Source organism: Melopsittacus undulatus, chromosome 3 (genome assembly GCF_012275295.1).
Source record: "Melopsittacus undulatus isolate bMelUnd1 chromosome 3, bMelUnd1.mat.Z, whole genome shotgun sequence".
NCBI classification, from domain to species: domain Eukaryota; kingdom Metazoa; phylum Chordata; class Aves; order Psittaciformes; family Psittaculidae; genus Melopsittacus; species Melopsittacus undulatus.
Window position 1 is genome coordinate 11,716,293 of NC_047529.1, and position 19,167 is coordinate 11,735,459.

General features: G+C 40.2%; 1 protein-coding gene across 1 annotated transcript in view; it reads right to left on the reverse strand.

Moving 5' to 3' along the window:
- Nucleotides 1-19,167, reverse strand: part of COMMD1 (copper metabolism domain containing 1) — an 82,985-nt gene that overhangs the window by 62,861 nt on the left and 957 nt on the right. The gene's annotated exons all lie outside the window — the stretch shown is intronic.

The window sequence follows — 19,167 nt, forward strand, 5'->3', positions numbered from 1 at the left end:
AATGAGTACAACTGCAGTATAGCTGCCTGAAGATATTACTGAAGATACGTTTACTTTGGAATTCTTCAACATAATTCACCAGCTATAAAAACTGTCAAAATACATAAGAACAGCAACTCATTTAATGTTACTTTTCATCTTGGTAACATTTCACTGTCGACAGGAAACCTGATAAAAGTTGCAAATGAGAGAACAATTTAGGTCTTTGCTGATCTTCCATCTCCTCTATTGTATGAACACTTAAACAACTCATTCTTTAAGCAAGTGTAGTTCTACTCCATTGCTCATATGAATGGATACAGTTAAATTCTGGACTTTCTTCAAGGCTGAGGAAATATTTAAATTTAACTTGAAAAAAATATATATTTCCAGTGATATTCTGAAGAACATTATAAACAGTTCTGTCCATTACCTTTAACAATGTTCATTTATTACACAGAAATTCAAATTACAGTAAATACATCTTATTGATATTTCTAAGGATTAATTTAAAGTTAAAACATGAGTGGTTCTTCTGTGCTTATGACTAAAGACAAAATATACCTGATTATAGGTATCCCTCTCATGCTTTTAAACCCTAAGAGTTTTGGAGGACTATTTACCACCACCAGGACAATGACCAGCTCTTGTCCAGTTCCCACAGCAATCAGCAGTGATAAAGATAGCTTCACTGGTGGAATAAACACCACAGACATGTTTTAGCATCAAAACTGGCTCTCGTGAGACCTCACTTGGAGTATTGTGTGCAGTTCTGGTGTCCTCAACATAAAAAGGACATGGAACTGTTGGAACAAGTCCAGAGGAGGCCACGAGGATGATCAGGGGCTGGAGCACCTCCTGTATGAAGACAGGCTGAGAAAGTTGGGGCTGTTCAGCCTGGAAGAGAAAGCTGTGTGGAGACCTCATAGCAGCCTTCCAGTATCTGAAGGGGGCCTACAAGGATGCTGGGGAGGGACTATTCATTAGGGACTGTAGTGAGGGGAACGACAAGGGGGAATGGGTTCAAACTTAAATAGGGAAGTTTAGATTGGATATAAGGAGGAAGTTCTTTACTATAAGGTGGTGAGGCACTAGAATGGGTTGCCCAGGGAAGCTGTGAATGCTCCATCCCTGGTGGTGTTCAAGGCCAGGTTGGACAGAGCCTTGGGTGACATGGTTTAATGTGAGGTGTCCCTGTCCAAGGCAGGGGGGTTGGAACTAGATGATCTTAAGGTCCTTTCCAAGCCTAACTATTCTATGATTCTATGATTTAAAGGTGTGGAAAGTTGTTTCAGCCATCAGCTCCTACAGCTGAATCACTGTGAGCATCGATTCAAGAGGGATACATCTTACTAATGTCAATGACTTAGTCCAGACAGACCCTGAAGTGCAGGATCCACTCCCGTACTTTGACTCACCATACTGTCAGTGACACGTCATTAAATTATAAAGACTTTATATTCTGAGCTAGGTGTGTGTACATGGAGACCCTGCCTTCATTGTTTCTCATTTCATCTCTTTAGTGGTCCTCAATAAACATACTTTTGCAATATGTTACCATAGTTCCCTTTTTATTTACAGACTGTCCCATCTCTAAGCAGTTCTACAGCACGTCAACAAGTGCTGTGCTAAAAGCATGACACTGAGGGAAAAAAGGTTATGTAGGACCTAATTCCAGTTCTTACTGGAAATCACAAGTGCTTTACTATTTCAACATAAAAGTCTTCAGCTAACAAAAAACAGAAGTTTTCTAGGAATGTAGAGAGTCACACCTGTTCTACAGCAGTAATTTAATTTACATTAATATGACTATCCATCCAAATGACCAAGCGAAAAAAGCCTATTTTCAAAACTAGAGTCTTTAAGAGAACACCATTAAGATATAATGGATATTAAAAATTTCCCCATGCTATCTCTTTTGAGATTTTTTTAAAACTATCTATTTTTTTTATCCCTAGGAAGCACAGCTGATGGACAGCATTTCACACTACAAGCATGCAAACCCTACTCTCAGCAACTGTCTCCAACTTTCTTTCCAGAGGCTAAGCAGATGCTTTTAAACAAGAAACAGTTTTGGTCATACTGACTTCTCTTTGTGCTAATCTTCAACACATACCCACTGTGTTTTCAAATATAACTCAGCCAATGAAAATATGACTTCAAATACCATTTCCTTAATGGAACAGTATTTGATAATCTGGAGAGTTTTGTATTAGCTTAATTAGATCCATTAGACATGTGCTATGGTACACAGAACAGGAAAACAGACTTACATTCATTATCTCAGAAACAAAGCCTGACAGGCAATACTGGTGAGAAACAACTGGTAAAACCCACTGGGGAAAAAGAGAACGCACTTCATTTCCAGAAAGAAACCATTACAGAAGAGCTCTAAGAGTTGGCCTTGCCAGCATGTGCAGGCATTTTCTCCAGCTGACCCTCAAAAATCACAAGCTGCTGCCAGCCTGTAGCACAAAGCAATCACAAGCTCAGAGAAATAAACAATTCAGTTCTGTTCACACTAATGAAGTTCACACTAATGAACTTGCCTCTTCAGGTTTTGGGGAGGTGGGAGTGAGAGGCTCTAGCTGTATCACAACCATTGTAATTCAGATGCTCTTGAAAACTGTTTCTCAGATCCTTGAAGCACAAGCCACAGACAGAAGGAACATGCCAAGGGACCTCGTTTGGCCAAACCCTTTGACAGCACAAAAGCCAATTCATGTTAACATCGGGATACTGTGCCTTCCTTTCACTTAGAAGGGTTTTGAGGCAAACGGGGTAACTGCTGCGTGCAGCTTTGGGGTGTATAGTTTCTTTCTCCTTCTCTAAAAAGAAAGGCAACCTTGGGAGAGCAGAGGAGGGAACAGAAGCAGCTTTCATCATCTTTGGGTGTAACAGCACACATGGATCCAAGTGACACTAAGCTATTTGTCAAAGTTAGCTCAGCATGCTCTTCTGCAAATAGTAGCTTCAGACAGAAGGAAGTAGAGAAGATCTCTGCAACTCTGTGGTTTCTGGATCCTCCTTTGCATACATTAACCAGACTCTCTCCCAAGGGCTGCTGAGATATCCAGTAATATATGAGCTGTTCCCATAGATGTTCCCTGGATATTAGTCCAGTAGACTTTCCCACGTTTCTGGAGACAGTGGAGGTTTTAAACTAGTTGGTAGGTTGTGCCTCACAAACACTGTTTGTTAGAGTCCAAGAGCTCTCCTGAGAATTGGAATTAAGATAAAATTAGATGCAACAGCCTGCTTGTCTGCACTTGAAAATGGTGATCCATCTTTTGGGAAAAAACTCAAAGCTAAAGGCTTCTACACCTCCAGTAAATTTGTAAGTCAGAAATCACAAGTGACCTTAACCTTAAGTGATCATTTAGTGTTTCTACATCAAAGAAGAAAGACTTTAACTAATCTTTAAGTCTTCATCTAAGCCTTGGGAGACCACACAAATTTCTTTCATTCAAATTCCATACTATGTCCCAATATTACTAACTGTAATAAACAGTTAGAAATGAAATGAAACTGTTTGCTAACAGAATGAGCTCAGTGTAAATCACTGAAAGGATCATAATACATATATTGTTTAAAACCTGTAGTTCAATCTTTTTTTCTGGTGTGTAACAAATAGATCTTCTGCAACAACTATTTCTTATTCCAACCTGTGTAGCCTTTTGATTCATTGCCGAGGAGACACTAACCAGGTCAACGGACATTCAGTAGACTTGTAAATATTTTCAAGTTGGAGTTATTCTGATTTTCATGAATCATGATTGTCTTGGATGGGAGGACTCACACCACACAGCAGCAACAAAAAAAAACATTTAACTGCTACTGCAGATGGGAAAAAATGAGTCTGCATGCTGAAGTGGCAGGCAAAATTCCATTCTTCCTGTACTTCCAATCTTATTATGCTTGATTCCATCCAGATTTGTCAAATGTGCACATTAAAGATGAAACTCCTCTCAACGGGTCACTTCCATGCCTCTTGACTGACTCCTCCATTGCCATTCTCAAGTTTCCCACCCAGCAGAAACCCTCCAGATCCCTACCTGTTTTTTTCTTTTTGTGCATACAAGCTCACCAAACCCAATGTTCTCTGCTAAAATTACTTTTTCACTTGAACATGAAGTACAATAACAGTGGAGTAGAGATTCAGCTATTTTTGGCCTAGCTTACAATTGAACGCAAAAGAGATCTTTGCATTAGTTTCTAAAAGCATCTGAAGTGACCACATCATTTCCCTCTAGCCTGCGTCTGCCATTAGCCTGTGCGTCTTTAGAAATTACCAGTTTGAGTTCACAATTCCATAAAACACAACTTCCTAAATTTATTTACAGGAGGTGTCATTTTTCTGTGGTCCAAAGACTCATTTGATGACAAAGGAGGGTGAAAGGTTGATTAAAATAGGCAAGCACCACTGAACCGCAACCCGAGCCATGATCCTGCGGTCAGACTGTACTTCCTGCAAACCTGCTCTGCTAAGCTCAAAACAGTGGTCCCCCCACCCCAGAGCCATCCTAAAAACCATCCTTAGCTGAAGGAAAATTGAAGATCATCAGGACTTCTCTGTCTGGACCTACTCAGAATCATAGAATGGTTTGAGTTGGAAAGGACCCAAAGACTGTCTAGTTCTAACCCCCCTCACACTTGACCATGTTACTCAAGGCTCTGTGGAACATTTACCACTTCCTTGGGCAACCCATTCCAGTGCCTCACCACCTTCACAGTAAAGAGCTTCTTCCTTATATCTAACCTGAACTTCCCGTTTTAGATTGAACCTGTTACCCCTTGTCCTATCACTACAGTCCCTAATGAAGAGTCCCTCCCCAGCATCCTTGTAGACTCCCTTCAGATACTGGAAGGCTGCTATGAGGTCTCCATGCAGCCTTCTCTTCTCCAGGCTGAACAGCCCCAACTTTCTCAGCCTCTCTTCATATGGGAGGTGCTCCAGTCCCCTGATCATCCTTGTGGCCTCCTCTGGACTTGTTCCAACAGTTCCATGTCCTTTTTATGTTGAGGGCACCAGAACTGCACACAATACTCCAGGTGAGGTCTCATGAGAGCAGAGTAGAGGGGCAGGATCACCTCCTTCAACCTGCTGGTCATGCTCCTTTTGATGCAGCCCAGGATACGGTTGGCTTTTTGGGGTGTGAGTGCACACTGCTGGCTCATGTTCATTTTCTCATCGACCAACACCCCCAAGAACTAGTTTTAAAGACTCAGTCTTGGCTTTGTACTACTTACAGAACAAGAATAAATAAATATTTAGGAATAAAATTCCAAAAGACAGAACAAGCCCACTCACTAATTACATTAGTCATAGCTAGATTTCTGAACAATGCTTGCACACTCAGATTGCAAACAGACACTAAAAACTTGGATTTTAAGCAGTAAACATAAAAGAAAAAGCACAACCCTCCCGTTTCTGAATAATAGTTTCCAAACTACTTATTTAAAATAGAAAGAGGAAGAGATGTACAAGAAAAAAAGGCAATGGAAAATACTTCTTGGAGAGCACAGATAGCTGTTGGACAGGCTAAAGGGAGATAAAACAAAGAACTGAAAAAATAAGGAAATGTTCTATTAATAGCAAATATGCTTGCAACTTTAAGGGTCAAATAGAAAATTAAAACTCTATTTATATTAAAAATACAACTATCGATTGCCCATCCTGGCCTATATTCAACTGAATTACAGCAACAAAACCCCAAGCTTTGCTGTCAGTTTTCTCCCCACTTGAGTCAAATTCTTTGCTATGGTTCAAAAAGCATTTTGGCACTTGGGGTGGAGGCAAAGAAGTGTCTCATTTCCAGTAGTTCTTAAACATGCAGCTGTGTCACAGACAAGTTCGAGAAGTTCAACCTTTTCCAAAACAAATGTGCAAACACATGTGCTCCCTGAGCTCCCTTCGGCTGAAGCAAGTTGTTTTCTTGGAGAACGTATAAATCCTGCAGGTGACATGCAGGATAAAATGGTTTCTTCTTCAGTCCTCCTGAAGGAACTGGATTCGGAAATAAGAACTCTCCACAGATGGAAGCCATTTAATGCTGTATTGCTAAAGGCAGAGAAGAAAATAAAAGGCAGAGAGAAATCCAGATAGACAGAATAAATACCAGATGGTAAACTAAAAAAAATTGAAAGAAAATTCAAGAGAGGGAGTTAAAGCAGGAAGAGAGGAGACAGACATGGTGACAGTCCCGGAATTGGTGACATGACCTTAAGAGACCACGTGGTCAGCCTCTTTTTCTGCTTCTCTGTTCTCTCACAATACAATAAATGAGAACTGTGTTTATCAGGTTTCTACAATCATTCTGGGAAAATGACTTGCTGTTGCAGCCACCGCTTCATGTTTAATCTCGTTTCACTTAGGAGAGTTAAAAATAGAAGTTGGAGCAGTTCATATTTTGAAGGCACGTGGAAAAGAAGTTGTAGCCCTATCCTGAGTGCAGTAAATGGTGCAGACATTAGCAGAGCTTATTGGAGCTCTCTGCAGGCAGCAATCCTGTCAGTGAAACAGGCAAAGCACAACCTTGCTTTATGAGGAACCAAAAACAGCAAACAGGACTAGCATCATAAATTAATTTCACTTTTAGTCTGTGTATCTTGTTTGCATCTTCACAGTTAATCATTAACTCAGCTCATTTCCTCCTTGGTTTATATTTGGGCATTAGCTTCCTTTACAGCAAAGCACAGATGCTCCAGCAGTGAACAACATGAGACACATGATTCACACCCCTCAACTGTACGATGCTTGCCATATAATGTTTTACAGCCAAATCCTGACTCCAGGCTCTGCCTTCCTTCCTTTCACAGCACTATATGGTACATTATTACCTGTACTATTACGGACAACAGCTGGAGTAACATTTTCCTACCTGGGAACAGAGGGGTTTCTGCACTCCTAGGCCAGGCTCACACCATGGCACATCACTGCCTTAGCCCATAACCCTGCAGACACATTCCACAGCAGCAAAGAGACCAGCAAGTAAAGGAGATAAGGCTACAGACCACACAGTTTCAAGGGAAGCAAGAAGAGCACTTTACCATCTGGTCATTCATCACCTATTTTGACAACTTGTGCTGCACATTTACAGGTTTGACAGGCAAGAGGTAAGCTTCCAGTCTCAGGATACCAGCCTGCAGATCTTGCTTTTGATACAGATAAAACGGTTTTCCCTCTTGTCAGCTCAGTGAAATACAAAACATGTTCCCCAAACCATCAGCAGCCATGGTGGTTGCTAATAGCTGAGCTTTTATGAGAAGAAAGGAGCAGTAGGTCAAACTCTTCACCGTAAGCATCAAAACCGTTCTGTAAAGGTCCCTGCTCCATCCACAGTGCTGGAAAACAACACCTGATTGGGAGCAAAGTCCAAATCAGGTTGCTCAGAATAAACCATCCCTCGCTTTCCCATAAAGATGTAAGTACCATTTGCTGTGTCAAAAATGGTTACAAGTAAATGCAGTAAGAGGGCTTTTTGGGGGAAGAAAAGAAAAAAAAGAAACAAAAAAGAAAGAGCCAAAACATCAATGTGAAAGTATCATCCAACAGAATGCCATTAAATATTAATGACTGCTTTAACTACCCCAGAGACAGTTCTCTATCAGGTTAGGCTCCTGATGAAATCATCCATCAGTAGAGCTGGCCAAGTAACTGGGTTTTCCAGTGAGCTTGTAGGAACCACTCCACATCCCTGTGCTTTCACAGGCAACATGCATCGCTCTTGAGAGCTGTGCATGCATGACAGTGGTCTGAAGAGCTCATAGACACACATCACGAGTAAAAAGTGTGTGGTGACCAACAAAATCTGTCTTTAGATTTCATCATCGCAGGCCTTAACCCTTAAAAACTTCATTACTCAATTGCTCCAAGACACTGCAGCCCATGCTATGAAAAATAGTTCAATCAGATTTTCCCATGGCTTTTCTTCATCTTTCTGTCAAATTGGGATCTACTCATATCAAATGAACTCCCTAGTCCACATGAACTAGAACATTTCTCCAGTGCTTTCTTTTTATTAGGAGACCTTTTATAGATTTCCTGACGTCATAAAATGAATCCTGTGAACAAAAGCACTCTCCCTGCTCAGTAAGGAATAACTGACACTCTTCTAACCTGGTTCACAAGTAGCCAAAGCCAGATTCTTCTCTTTCAAACTTTCACGAGACTTTATACAATGGACACAAAATAGAGGCACACAGGCAAATATTTGTTTACATGGAGGCATGTCCAGTAACCGATGGGGAAAGAGTCCTTCTGCCAAGTTGCATCAGCTGCTCATGCCTTTGGGCTCCTTTAGGTCCTCATGAGGTCAGAGGTGCAGCATAACAACCTCTAGCCTCCTGAGGACTCATCGGTAAAGTACAGCTCCAGCTACCCATGCATCTCACACATAACACTGGAGAACAAACCCTAGGGCCATTCTGCAAGACTCCAACCAGGCTCAGAGCCATCATCTTCACCCTAGGCAACATATAAAAACTAAGTCTGTCACTGAATGGTGTAAGAAGGGCAGTCATTTCTGCCCTCTGTCCTTACCCCTGCATCCTCTGTAAACATGTATATGTGAGCATCATATAAATATCTGACCATCATAGCAGCCTTCCAATATCTAAAGGGGGCCTACAAGGATGTTGGAGAGGGACTCTTCACCAAGGACTGTAGCATTAGGACAAGAGGTAATGGGTTTAAGCTAAAACAGAGGAAGTTCAGGTTAGATATAAGGAAGTTCTTTACTGTGAGCATGGTGAGTCACTGGAACAGGCTGCCCAAAGAAGTGGTGAATGTTCCATCCCCAGCAGTGCCCAAGGCCAGGTTGGATGAAGCCTTGGGTGACATGGTTTAGTGTGAGGTGTCCCTGTCCAAGGCAGGGAGGTTGGAACTAGATGATCTTAAGGTCCTTTCCAACCCTAACTATTCTATGATTCTATCTACCACTGCTTAAATGTGCCATTTCTACTTCTGCAGAAAAAGGGACTTATAAATATTTTGTTCACTTTAGAAGAGGCAAAAATTGAGTTTAATGAAAACCACAAAAGAAATCATAAATTATTTAATTGTATACAATATCTATACCATATTTGACTACGTAAAACTACAGGGTACTTATACAAACAGTTTGTCCTTGTTAGAACAGAAAATAAACTACTTTTGAACCTCAAATGGCAAAAAGAGTATAAGAGAACAGCACATCTGATGCGACAGTCTGAAGAGAGACAACAGAGCCATGTGTAAATGTCAGACAAACAGTAAAAATGTGTTGCTTACTTGCCTTTTAAACAGATACTACTTAAGTGTCTGCATCTATCTTCAGAACATGTTTCATAATCCTGGCATCATGGTTTATAAAGACTATAAAGAAAGAAAAAAAACTCCTCACCAAGCTGAGGTAGGAATCTTTTGGCAGAGATCCCAAAAAATCTTAACCAGAAAAAATCTAACCTTATTTGGAAAAAAACACAGAATTTCACTCGAACTGTATTTGTATTGCCACTTCTTATTGTTAGAGGAGAGAGAGGGATGAAAATCGTGCTTTCAGAAATATATTAACATATGCAAAGTGAGACAATCTCAAAAGTATTTTAAAAAATTATTAGAAAAACACTTAAGTCTAAAAATTGTTTGTACAAGTTGGCTCTTATTTCACATTTGCTCTGCACAGTATAGTTTAGGTCTTCAGTGAGATTCTGTTGTAATCTATTTTTACTTATGTGAATCACACATAAACCAGCATTGTTAAGAGGTAAATATAGAAGATGGCAAAGAATTAGAGGGATTAAAAAAATGTGTTCCAGAATCAGTGTCACCTTTAGAATAGCAACACACAGTCCTTAAGGACAGCAGATAAACAGATACTGAACTCCACAGGGAGCTGGGAAGGAAGAGGTAGTCACAAGCTTGCTATACAACTATAAAACTACCAACGTCCTAAGAGATGGAGTACTCCGATTTAGATCTTCAGCTATCAGCTATAAACAGATGCTCATGCACTGTAAACAAAGTAATAAGAAACTAGTTTGGTTTTCCCAGTAATGAACTCCTAATCTTTCACAGTGGAGGCCATCCATAGAATCACAGAATGGTTTGTGTTGGAAGGGACCTCCAAAGCTCATCTAGTTCAATCTCCCTACAATGAGCGTGGACATCTTCAACTAGATCAGGTTGCCCAGAACCACATTAGTTTGGTCTTGAATGTCTCCTTGAATGTCTCATTCACCACCCCTCTGTGCAACCCATGCCAGTCAGTTCTGACTTACTCCACATATTAAACATATTTTTAAGTTACAGAAAAGAATAACTTTATAATGATAAACACAGAATTAAAAAATAGGATACTTTAGGCTCTGCCTTCAAAGATTGTCACTTAATCTTTTTCTAAAGCCAGTGATCATCTAGGGGTGAACTTGGAGCCCTCTCAGTAAGTTGCAGCCAACATTTCCTGCCTAGGGAGGCCTACAGGGAATTACACCACCAATTCAGACAGAAGCTCAAGCTGCCAGAGGTTCATTCTTACCTGGCAACTTCTGCCCGATTAGGCTCAGTGACTAAAACATCAATGAACAAAAGACTTCAAGTAACAACTGCAGCTATTATGAAAATCAACATCATCCAAACATGTGGAAAAGTTCAAGTCTCCATCACCTTGGTCACCAGACTAGAGGAAATCCAGAGAATACAAGCTGCAAAATGGAATTAATTGTAGTCACACAGCATTTTCACCATTCTTAAGATTTTGTTATTGTCAGCTTGGTTTTAAAATAAAGTTGTTGGATATACTGCATCCAAATGCTACAAACCAGTACAGTAGAAAAACTAACATACATCATCCCAAGCCAGCAGCTGCTAAGCATTACTGGGAACGGAAAATTTCAGCTTATAAAAAGGCTGACTCGTGTCATCCAAATTTCCTTTCATACACTAGCTAGCCACTGCAGTTCCCAAAGTGAATGCCACAGCTCTGCATCACTGATAGGGTGTTGGTTATTTAGCACATTAACACATCTTTCCTGTTGCTCTCTTCTTGGTCTGAATTGTGAAATGAGGATGTGTATGTTAGCAGAAGAAATTATGCTCACTCCAATTTAAAGGCTCCATTAACTAGTCTTTTTTCCTAATAAGATTACTTGCAATGAAACAAAATGTATGTACCTTTGAAGAAAGCAAGAAGTCTATTATCGCCCCAGCTGTAGGCAGCCTCATGTGACACCAGCAAGGCTGGAGTAAGAATTTCTAGTCCATTGCCAATATCAATACTCTCCTGGAGCAAGCAAGCATTAATCTTCCTTCACACCAGTTGTAAAAACACAATTTCAAATGTATCGTGTAATAAACAATATCATTTCAGTGTACAGACTTCCTTTCCTTTCAGTCTTTCTTTACACATCAAATCAAAGAAGGAACATCTCATGTTCTCCCCTTTTCATAGGCCATACCTCAAGAGAAAAACAATTCACACTAGTCCGGAAAATCACCAGTGATGAGATGATGGCAGTGAACTTCACTACCTTCTCCAGCATTTCCCACACACTTCGGGAAATAGGGAATGGAGCATTAGCGTTACTGTAATAAATGCATGAAACTACATGTGAAGCCTAAGGGAGTCTTCTTCCCTTTTCAAATATACTCCATACAGCATGTGTCTGATAAATACTAATTAAGTATAGTAGAAGCATTTAATTTGTAGTAATGAACTTCAAAGGCAAGATCCAGCTCCCTTGTCTTCACAGTAGTCTCTTGATATGGTCAAGAGAAACTCTGCGGGGACCAGAGTGGACTAATGAATTTCAGCATAACCAATATACTTGCCTTTCTGTGCATGTGTGCAAACACATGAATATACTCATATGCTAATCCCATACACATATATATGGAACTTCTGTTCATCATACCAGTGTGGAGTGGGTTTTTTGAGAAACAGAGTGCATCCAAAACTTGATGGTGTTATTAAAGATGAAAATACTACTTACTGACAGAAGTTCTACAAATGCAACAAAGTGAGCCACATGTTTTGACAGCAAAGCGAAATCAACAGCATACAAAACATGAGGACTATCAAGGAATCCAACTTTCTCAGCAGCAGCCTGTTGTGGAAGCCCATTAACAATTAGCTGATTTTCAGTAGGGGATTTCAAAACTAAGAGAAAATGCGGTCATCATGAACATGAAGAGCTGCCACTGATCTGCCTGCTCTAGACACATAGGGAGGGCAACCCCCTCCTCTGCAACTGGGACAAAGGAACTACATTTCTACCTGCAGAGATATTATCAACACTGTAATTGAGGAAAAACGCAGAGAGAGAGACTCTCATTTGGGCAATAGGGAGTTTACCACATCTATTACACATCAGTGACGCAGGTCTTTGGACTTATTTTGATTTACCACTTTACCATTGATAAGAACATCAAAAAACAATATGACAGGAAAGGTCAAGTAAACCATAAAATGTAAGGTAAGCAATTTGCACTAAAGTGACACAGCTACAGCATAATGGCACTTTATGATCTCAAATGAAATGGGTCTTACGTTTGATCTTGTTAAGTAAATAACCTTTCCCCAGTCTCACACTTGAGTTATAGCAAATACTACTAATTAAATGAATGATGTTATAATGGTGGGAGTCCTCCTGCATCTGCCTGCCTTCAGGATTTGCACTTGTAGTGGCACATCAGTAGGAAGACTACTAGGTTTGTAATATGGAGGTGCATATTCCTTGCTCATACCCTATTGTTTGATGACAGCCCGATTCATTCCACTCATGGTGCAAAATACCATCACCTCTGCATCCCACAGCTACTGAAACCACCTGCTATATAGCTCTTCAGTAATTCCAATAGCAATGAAAGCAGTATTGCAAATACAATAGGCTTTAACACCAACTTTCATAACTGGAGAAATCACAGGAAGAGGAGCATTAAAAAAATCCAGAACAATGAAGGTACATTGTTCTTCCTAGTTAGGTTGTGTGTGACACACACACTAAATTGCTGCTCTAGGCAGTGAAGCACTGATATTACTGCTCCTGTCAATGTTCTTCAACCATGTAACATCCTGAGGCCAATCTTCCTCTCCAGTTCATTCTTTTGAAGGACTTTCCCCCTCCACTTTATGCTGTTCCTACAACTGGCAGCTTCACTAATCCTTATGTGAACTGATTGCACATACACATACCCAAAACCTAAAATAACTCGAATCAGAAGCACTAATAAGAACACTTCAGGTCAGTATCCATGAACATTTTCATGGCCACAATAAAGCACATTCAAGTAAACATTCCATTTTCTACCCTCCTAAGATGATGCTGAAGTAGGGCAAAAAAAGCAGTAACTGTAAGTTTATATACAGAGGAGAGAAAATGCAGAGTTGCAGTCCAGCTTTGTTAAGATTAGTGAGCTATATAACAGTGATGTTTCACTAAGTTAGAGAGTATGTTCGTTATGTAGTTGTTTCAGGCAAACATCAATTGAGACAATAATTTTCTCATGTACGGCCAGTTAATAACACTGTAGACATTCCCCCCTTCCCTCCCAAAATTCTGCATGCAGTTATTGTTAGTATATTTTTGCCTAACCCAATAACAACTAGAATTATTCATAATAAGCACAGTCATTCACTGGAGTGAAAGTTATAACACCATGAGAGATTCATATTTGGCCAGAAAGCACCTCATATTGACACAGCACTTGCTGATACTGCTTTGCAAGCAACTTGTTACCTTTTACCCAAATTGAGAAGAATGAGCATGCTTATGGAGTTATCTTTCTAGTCAGTAGATGGAGGCACAACTGCAATTCTAAATGACAGAAAATAAGCAGTCTCTCCTATCAACTCTTCCCAAATGATTTTATATCAGTCTTTGGACTGAGGTTGTTCTGCTTCTCAGCCTGCAGAAGCTTGGACAACTGCAAAGCACTGAAGAGCTCATGACTCAGCTCACATACTTGAGGAATCACAAGTTATCTGGGGAGAGGCAAGAATGACAGCTCTTCCTTTATTAGAAAATGCAAGAAGTCCTTTATTTTCCACCAGTGGCTGTCAGCAGAAATCCTGCTGAAGGTCTTTATCCTCCACAACAGAGTGAACCCTGTGACTGTTTCCCTGCTCTGACTTTTTACCTAAGGATAGATCCGTTTTATGAAGAGCAAACAGCCTCTTCCTTCTCAAGCAGAAACAGCGATGATTTGGGACCTCCTCTCTAGGCAACAACAGCAAACAACTTCACAGGAAAGGACTGCAGTCCCTATCAGGAGAGGGACAGTCTTTAGGGACAACACAGGATAACAGCACTATGCAGCTTCCAAAGCACCCACAGTTTGAGCATGTTAGTCCAGAGCATTTTACACACCAAGCACTTTTATCCACTAGTGTCATCGAGTTTTCCCCCACAAGCCTTTGGATCAGATTTTGATCAAAAGCTTTCTTATTCAACTGATTTTCAAAGGCATGAAGAAAAGTAATCGCTAGAAATAGCTGGGCATTCCACAACATAGAAATAGCTACGAGATGGGATTTGAATACACTGTGTGTGCCAGTGGCTAAGCAGAGCCAAATAATGTTGGTTACCATCAGCCTCTTGGCTGAAAACCAGTGAAATTAAACATCTGTCATCAGAAAAGTCTGGTAGAGATATCAGCATGGTTCCTAATGAAAGCCACCAATGGAAGAGGGCTAGTGAATGTTATAGAGTGTATACATAGAGTTCAGATGCATTTTACATGATGGATATCAAGCTCCTGGTTCTCACATCTCTTGCTTAGAGCCTGATTAATATTTTTACCAATAACGTACCAGTATTTGTTATAACAGATGGTGGCACCCTCAGTATTTCTGAAAATAAACACGTGTAAATCCAATATAATAAAATATTTAGACTCCTCACACTGCAATTTTTATTGTCATTTAGCCAACGTACAGTTTGTTCTGAGGCAGAAAAGGGAACCAGGACACTTCCAACAAAGCAGTAACGGAATTGTGTTCAGTAAAGCCAATAGCCTACTGCCACCAAAAGGAAAACAGTGGAATTACTCCAGATGTAAAGTATTACCAGTGGAATACAATTAACTAAACCTACGAAAAGACGAATTTAGTATTTTAATCAGGACGATGAAGTCTTTAAAAACCGAAAAAGCTGGGGATAAGAATTTCCAAAAGCTGATCTACGATCTCCTCCACTTTCTCAATATTTTGCCACCTTATGGGACAGAAGGCTGGGAAGTATGAAGGTAAAGAACAACTGACAGAACATTAAAATGGTACAGTTCTCCAGGGCCAGCCTTCCTAGGGCTCTGTTCTGCCTTCCACGACATTCCACAAAGAAGTGAGATTTTTTTAAAAATAAATTTAATAAGGTAACATAATTTCTCTACAAAATAAATTCAGCATTTCAGAGGTCAGATGATTCATGCACATCCAGCAGATCTATGGGCAGGAAACAGCTGTAAGAAGCAGATCATAACATCTTTTATAAATACAAACCCAGGACTAGTCGATACACAAACAAGGGGTAAAGAAACATTTAAATGCTTATTGCTGCAATAAATATGATATGCTTTTGTGGCTCTTTTCCATCTCAATACTTCTCCCAGGTGCCATGCTTTGTACAGACGGAACCCAGGAGGGTACAGGAAAAGTCCTTCACATTGTTTATACTCAGCTCTAATATAAGTGGTTGATTTACAGTACGGATTTATAATTACTACTTAGAAGACACGAAGTACTACAGCAAATAATTCACAAGGGTGAATGCCTCTGCTTCTAACCATCGGTATCAAAGAAAAAAAAATCCTCAAGAGACAGGCAGAAGGCATTATTCATCTCATTCAATTTAGGTGCTTACATTCCCTTTAAATTCAACAGAACACAGTGCAAGACATCAAATTTGTTCCAGATTGATCATACAAAGGACCTAGGCTTCTGAAGGAGGTATTTGAAAACAAACAGCATGGCTACCTCTTGAAAGAACGTATTATGGTGCAACCAAGTATTATCATCAATGGAGATAGAAAAGTTACCTGTTGCCTTCTGAAGTTCAGATAAGACCACCACACAAGGGAAATGGCTGCATAAACAAGTACTCTTTCTATTGTCGATTTCTGCTATTTGCTCCCCTTCCTCCACTATCCAGAGGAGGAACAAAATAAACAAAAAAAAACAAATCACAGAAAGCTAACACAAACATTTTAATCATGCAGATTTTTCACAATGAATTAAATATCAAGACTTGGAATAAATTTGCTCAGAAACTCATGTGACAACTGACAAGGAAGGGACAAAACAGATCTCTGAGTGGAGCTTGCTCCTCCAGCATCCAAGATGTGTGCCCAAAGACCAAGATGTTATAAGCATAGAGGAACACTTTTGAAGTTTGCTGTTGTCAACAAATGCAATGTAACGCCACCTCCCACATAGTTAAATTCACAGAGGTACTAAGTGTTCCAGGCAACTCTCTAAAGCATGCAAGTATGTGTGTGGCAGTTCTCAGTTACCTGAAGATTTGGTTAAGCAACTTGCAGGGCCAAGATGGCTCTTCCCCTGCACATTGTTCAAACAAAAGGGAACAGCTCACACTGTATCTGTGTGACCTCTGTGTCACAGCTTCAGAAGAGTCAGTTTATGCAAGAGACAGAGATTTGTAGGCTAGCTGTAAGAACTAAAAAGGAGGTATCAAAAATAATAGCTAGGACAATGATTTTTCCTACTAGGTAGATGGAGGAAGAGGAAAATAAGTTTAAGCCTCCCTACTTTCAAAACACAACACTAATATCAACCTTTCCCTCACAAACTAAGAGGTGTGAAAGAGGAAGGGCCCTCAAACTGACCAGAAAGCCAAGAGATTTTCTTAGAATGCTGTAGAACAGAGGTCCTGAAAATATCCACAGGAATGAAGTGTTACATCCTTTAAGTCACCCAATCCACTTGAAGTTGTGTCTGTACAATGTAGCTGGTGTATTGCTTAGCTCAGAACTTCAACTTTAAAGTGTATTTGAAGTACATAAACTTTGGTTATATCCCAGAAATTTAATTCATAAGATGAGAAGAGCAGTGGTGATAAGGACCATGAGACAAACCTGGCAACAGAGAGATGATGCTTTGTTATTTATGAATATGAATTTATGTTAGAAGGCATGACCCTGAAGACCACAACTGTTACTAGTTTTGGTTCTTTAAAGCAGCACATGAGGAATGTGATATCCTCTCCCCAACATATTGCCATCCTCCTAAGCTATATGTCTGTGTTACAGAAATAGGTAAGTATTGAATAATTCAAATCATTTGTGTTTTCTGGGGCCTGAATTAACATTATCTCCAGAATAAGACAGCTCAACAGTGCTTGAATAAGAGCTGTATTTGAAACCTAAATTTCTCTAGCTATTACCTGTAAATGTGGCACTGTCTTTTCTTCTGGCCTCAAACATACCACACTGGCTGAACAGCTGTGACATTTCAGCGATGGCTAAAGAGCTACCCACTTCTGCAAGCAGAAAAACAAAGCTATATAGTTTGGAGATCATTCACATGAAGTTATTATTCATCTAAAGTTACTATACTGCAGTACTGCACTGAAATAACTAGAAAAATACTGTGTTTCTTATCTGCCCCACCTCTCACAGGTAAGTCAAAAGCACCTCAAAAAAAGCAGCAAGAAAACCAGGTGAGGAAAAAGGTGTATCTATCAGGTCTAAAAAATTACTACCAAAACAGGGGAGAATGGATGACACAGCAAAATCTGGCTTGGGAAAATTTAGCAAAGAAACTGATTTTTACAATTAACCAAAAAAATGAATAAAGAAATGATTAGGAATCTACAATAAAGCGTTGAAGTATCAGATAGAATACATGGGGAGAATCTTAGAACTCCAGATTGGAAGAGACATCAAGGACCACCTAGTCCAACATTTCCTGGCAAAGCATGATCTAGACTGCTGTGCCCAGCACCCTGTCCAACTGCATCTTAAAAGCATCCAGTAGTGGGGAACCCACCACTTCCCTGGGGAAGCCATTCCAATGGCTGGTTGGTCTCATGAAAAATTTTCCTCTGGTCTGCAACCCAAATCTCCCAGGGGTAACTTGTGCCCATTACACACAATTAAAATGGCACAATTAATGGACCATTGCATTAGGGCATGTAGGCGTAGGACAAGAGGGAATGGTTTAAAACTGACAGAGGGGAGATGTAGGTCACATATTAGGAAGAAATTCTTTACTATGAGGGTGGTAAGACACTGTTACAGGTTGCCCAGAGAAGCTGTGGCTGCCCCATCCCTGACAGCGTTCAAGGCCAGGTTGGATGGGGTTTGGAGCAACTTGGTTGAGTGGAAGGTGTCCATGCCTGTGGCAGGGGAGTTGGAACTGGATGAGTTTTAAGGTCTCTTACAACCCAAACCATTCTATGATTCTATGATCTTGTTTCTTGTTCCCTTTTACTCCTGGATATGCAGTTCCAGCTGTCTCCTTTCATCAGATCTTTGTCATAAGACAATTTAGACTCGGGAACTTTGCAGCAATTCTCGTTCTCTTCCTCCCTTTGAGTTATTCAACAAATCTGACAGAAAACTGCTACCTCACAGAGCAGTCCAGAAAGCACAGTTGTCAAAAGGTAAGAAGTGGCAGTGGATGGGGCAAAGGGGTCAAACCCCCTCGTTTTGGCCATAACATACTTCCCCACTGACATACTGCATCTTGCAGAACACACACCAGATCCGACTGCTCTGTGTGACAGTAACCAAGTATCATTATTAAAGTGGTATATTTCACACATGCAGCTCCTTACCTGCCACAAAGAGGGAGACTTCTGCTAACAGCACTGTGGGCACACCCTAATGATGAGAGACTGAGCTGCATTCTCTGCTGAATCTTGTGACATTGCATTGAATTATTGGTCATTTAAAGCAGCAGTTAACTTCATCTGCTGGGCTAACCTGCATGTCTGCACTAACACACTGATTCCTGCGAACAAGACAGCAATAAAAGGGGGTGGGAGGTTGAAGACACTTTATAGTGATTTTTCTTTTAAAAGGCACATACTTGCTTACTTTTGACCTTGTAACAAATAAGGATACATGTAAAAGCAAGAAAATCCAATTCCTTTAAAAATTTCCAGCATTTTTCCCATCATATAGACTAACACAATGTAATCCTGAGGATTCTTTCCAGTAATTTAAAATACGACCTTCAGCAACACAAATAG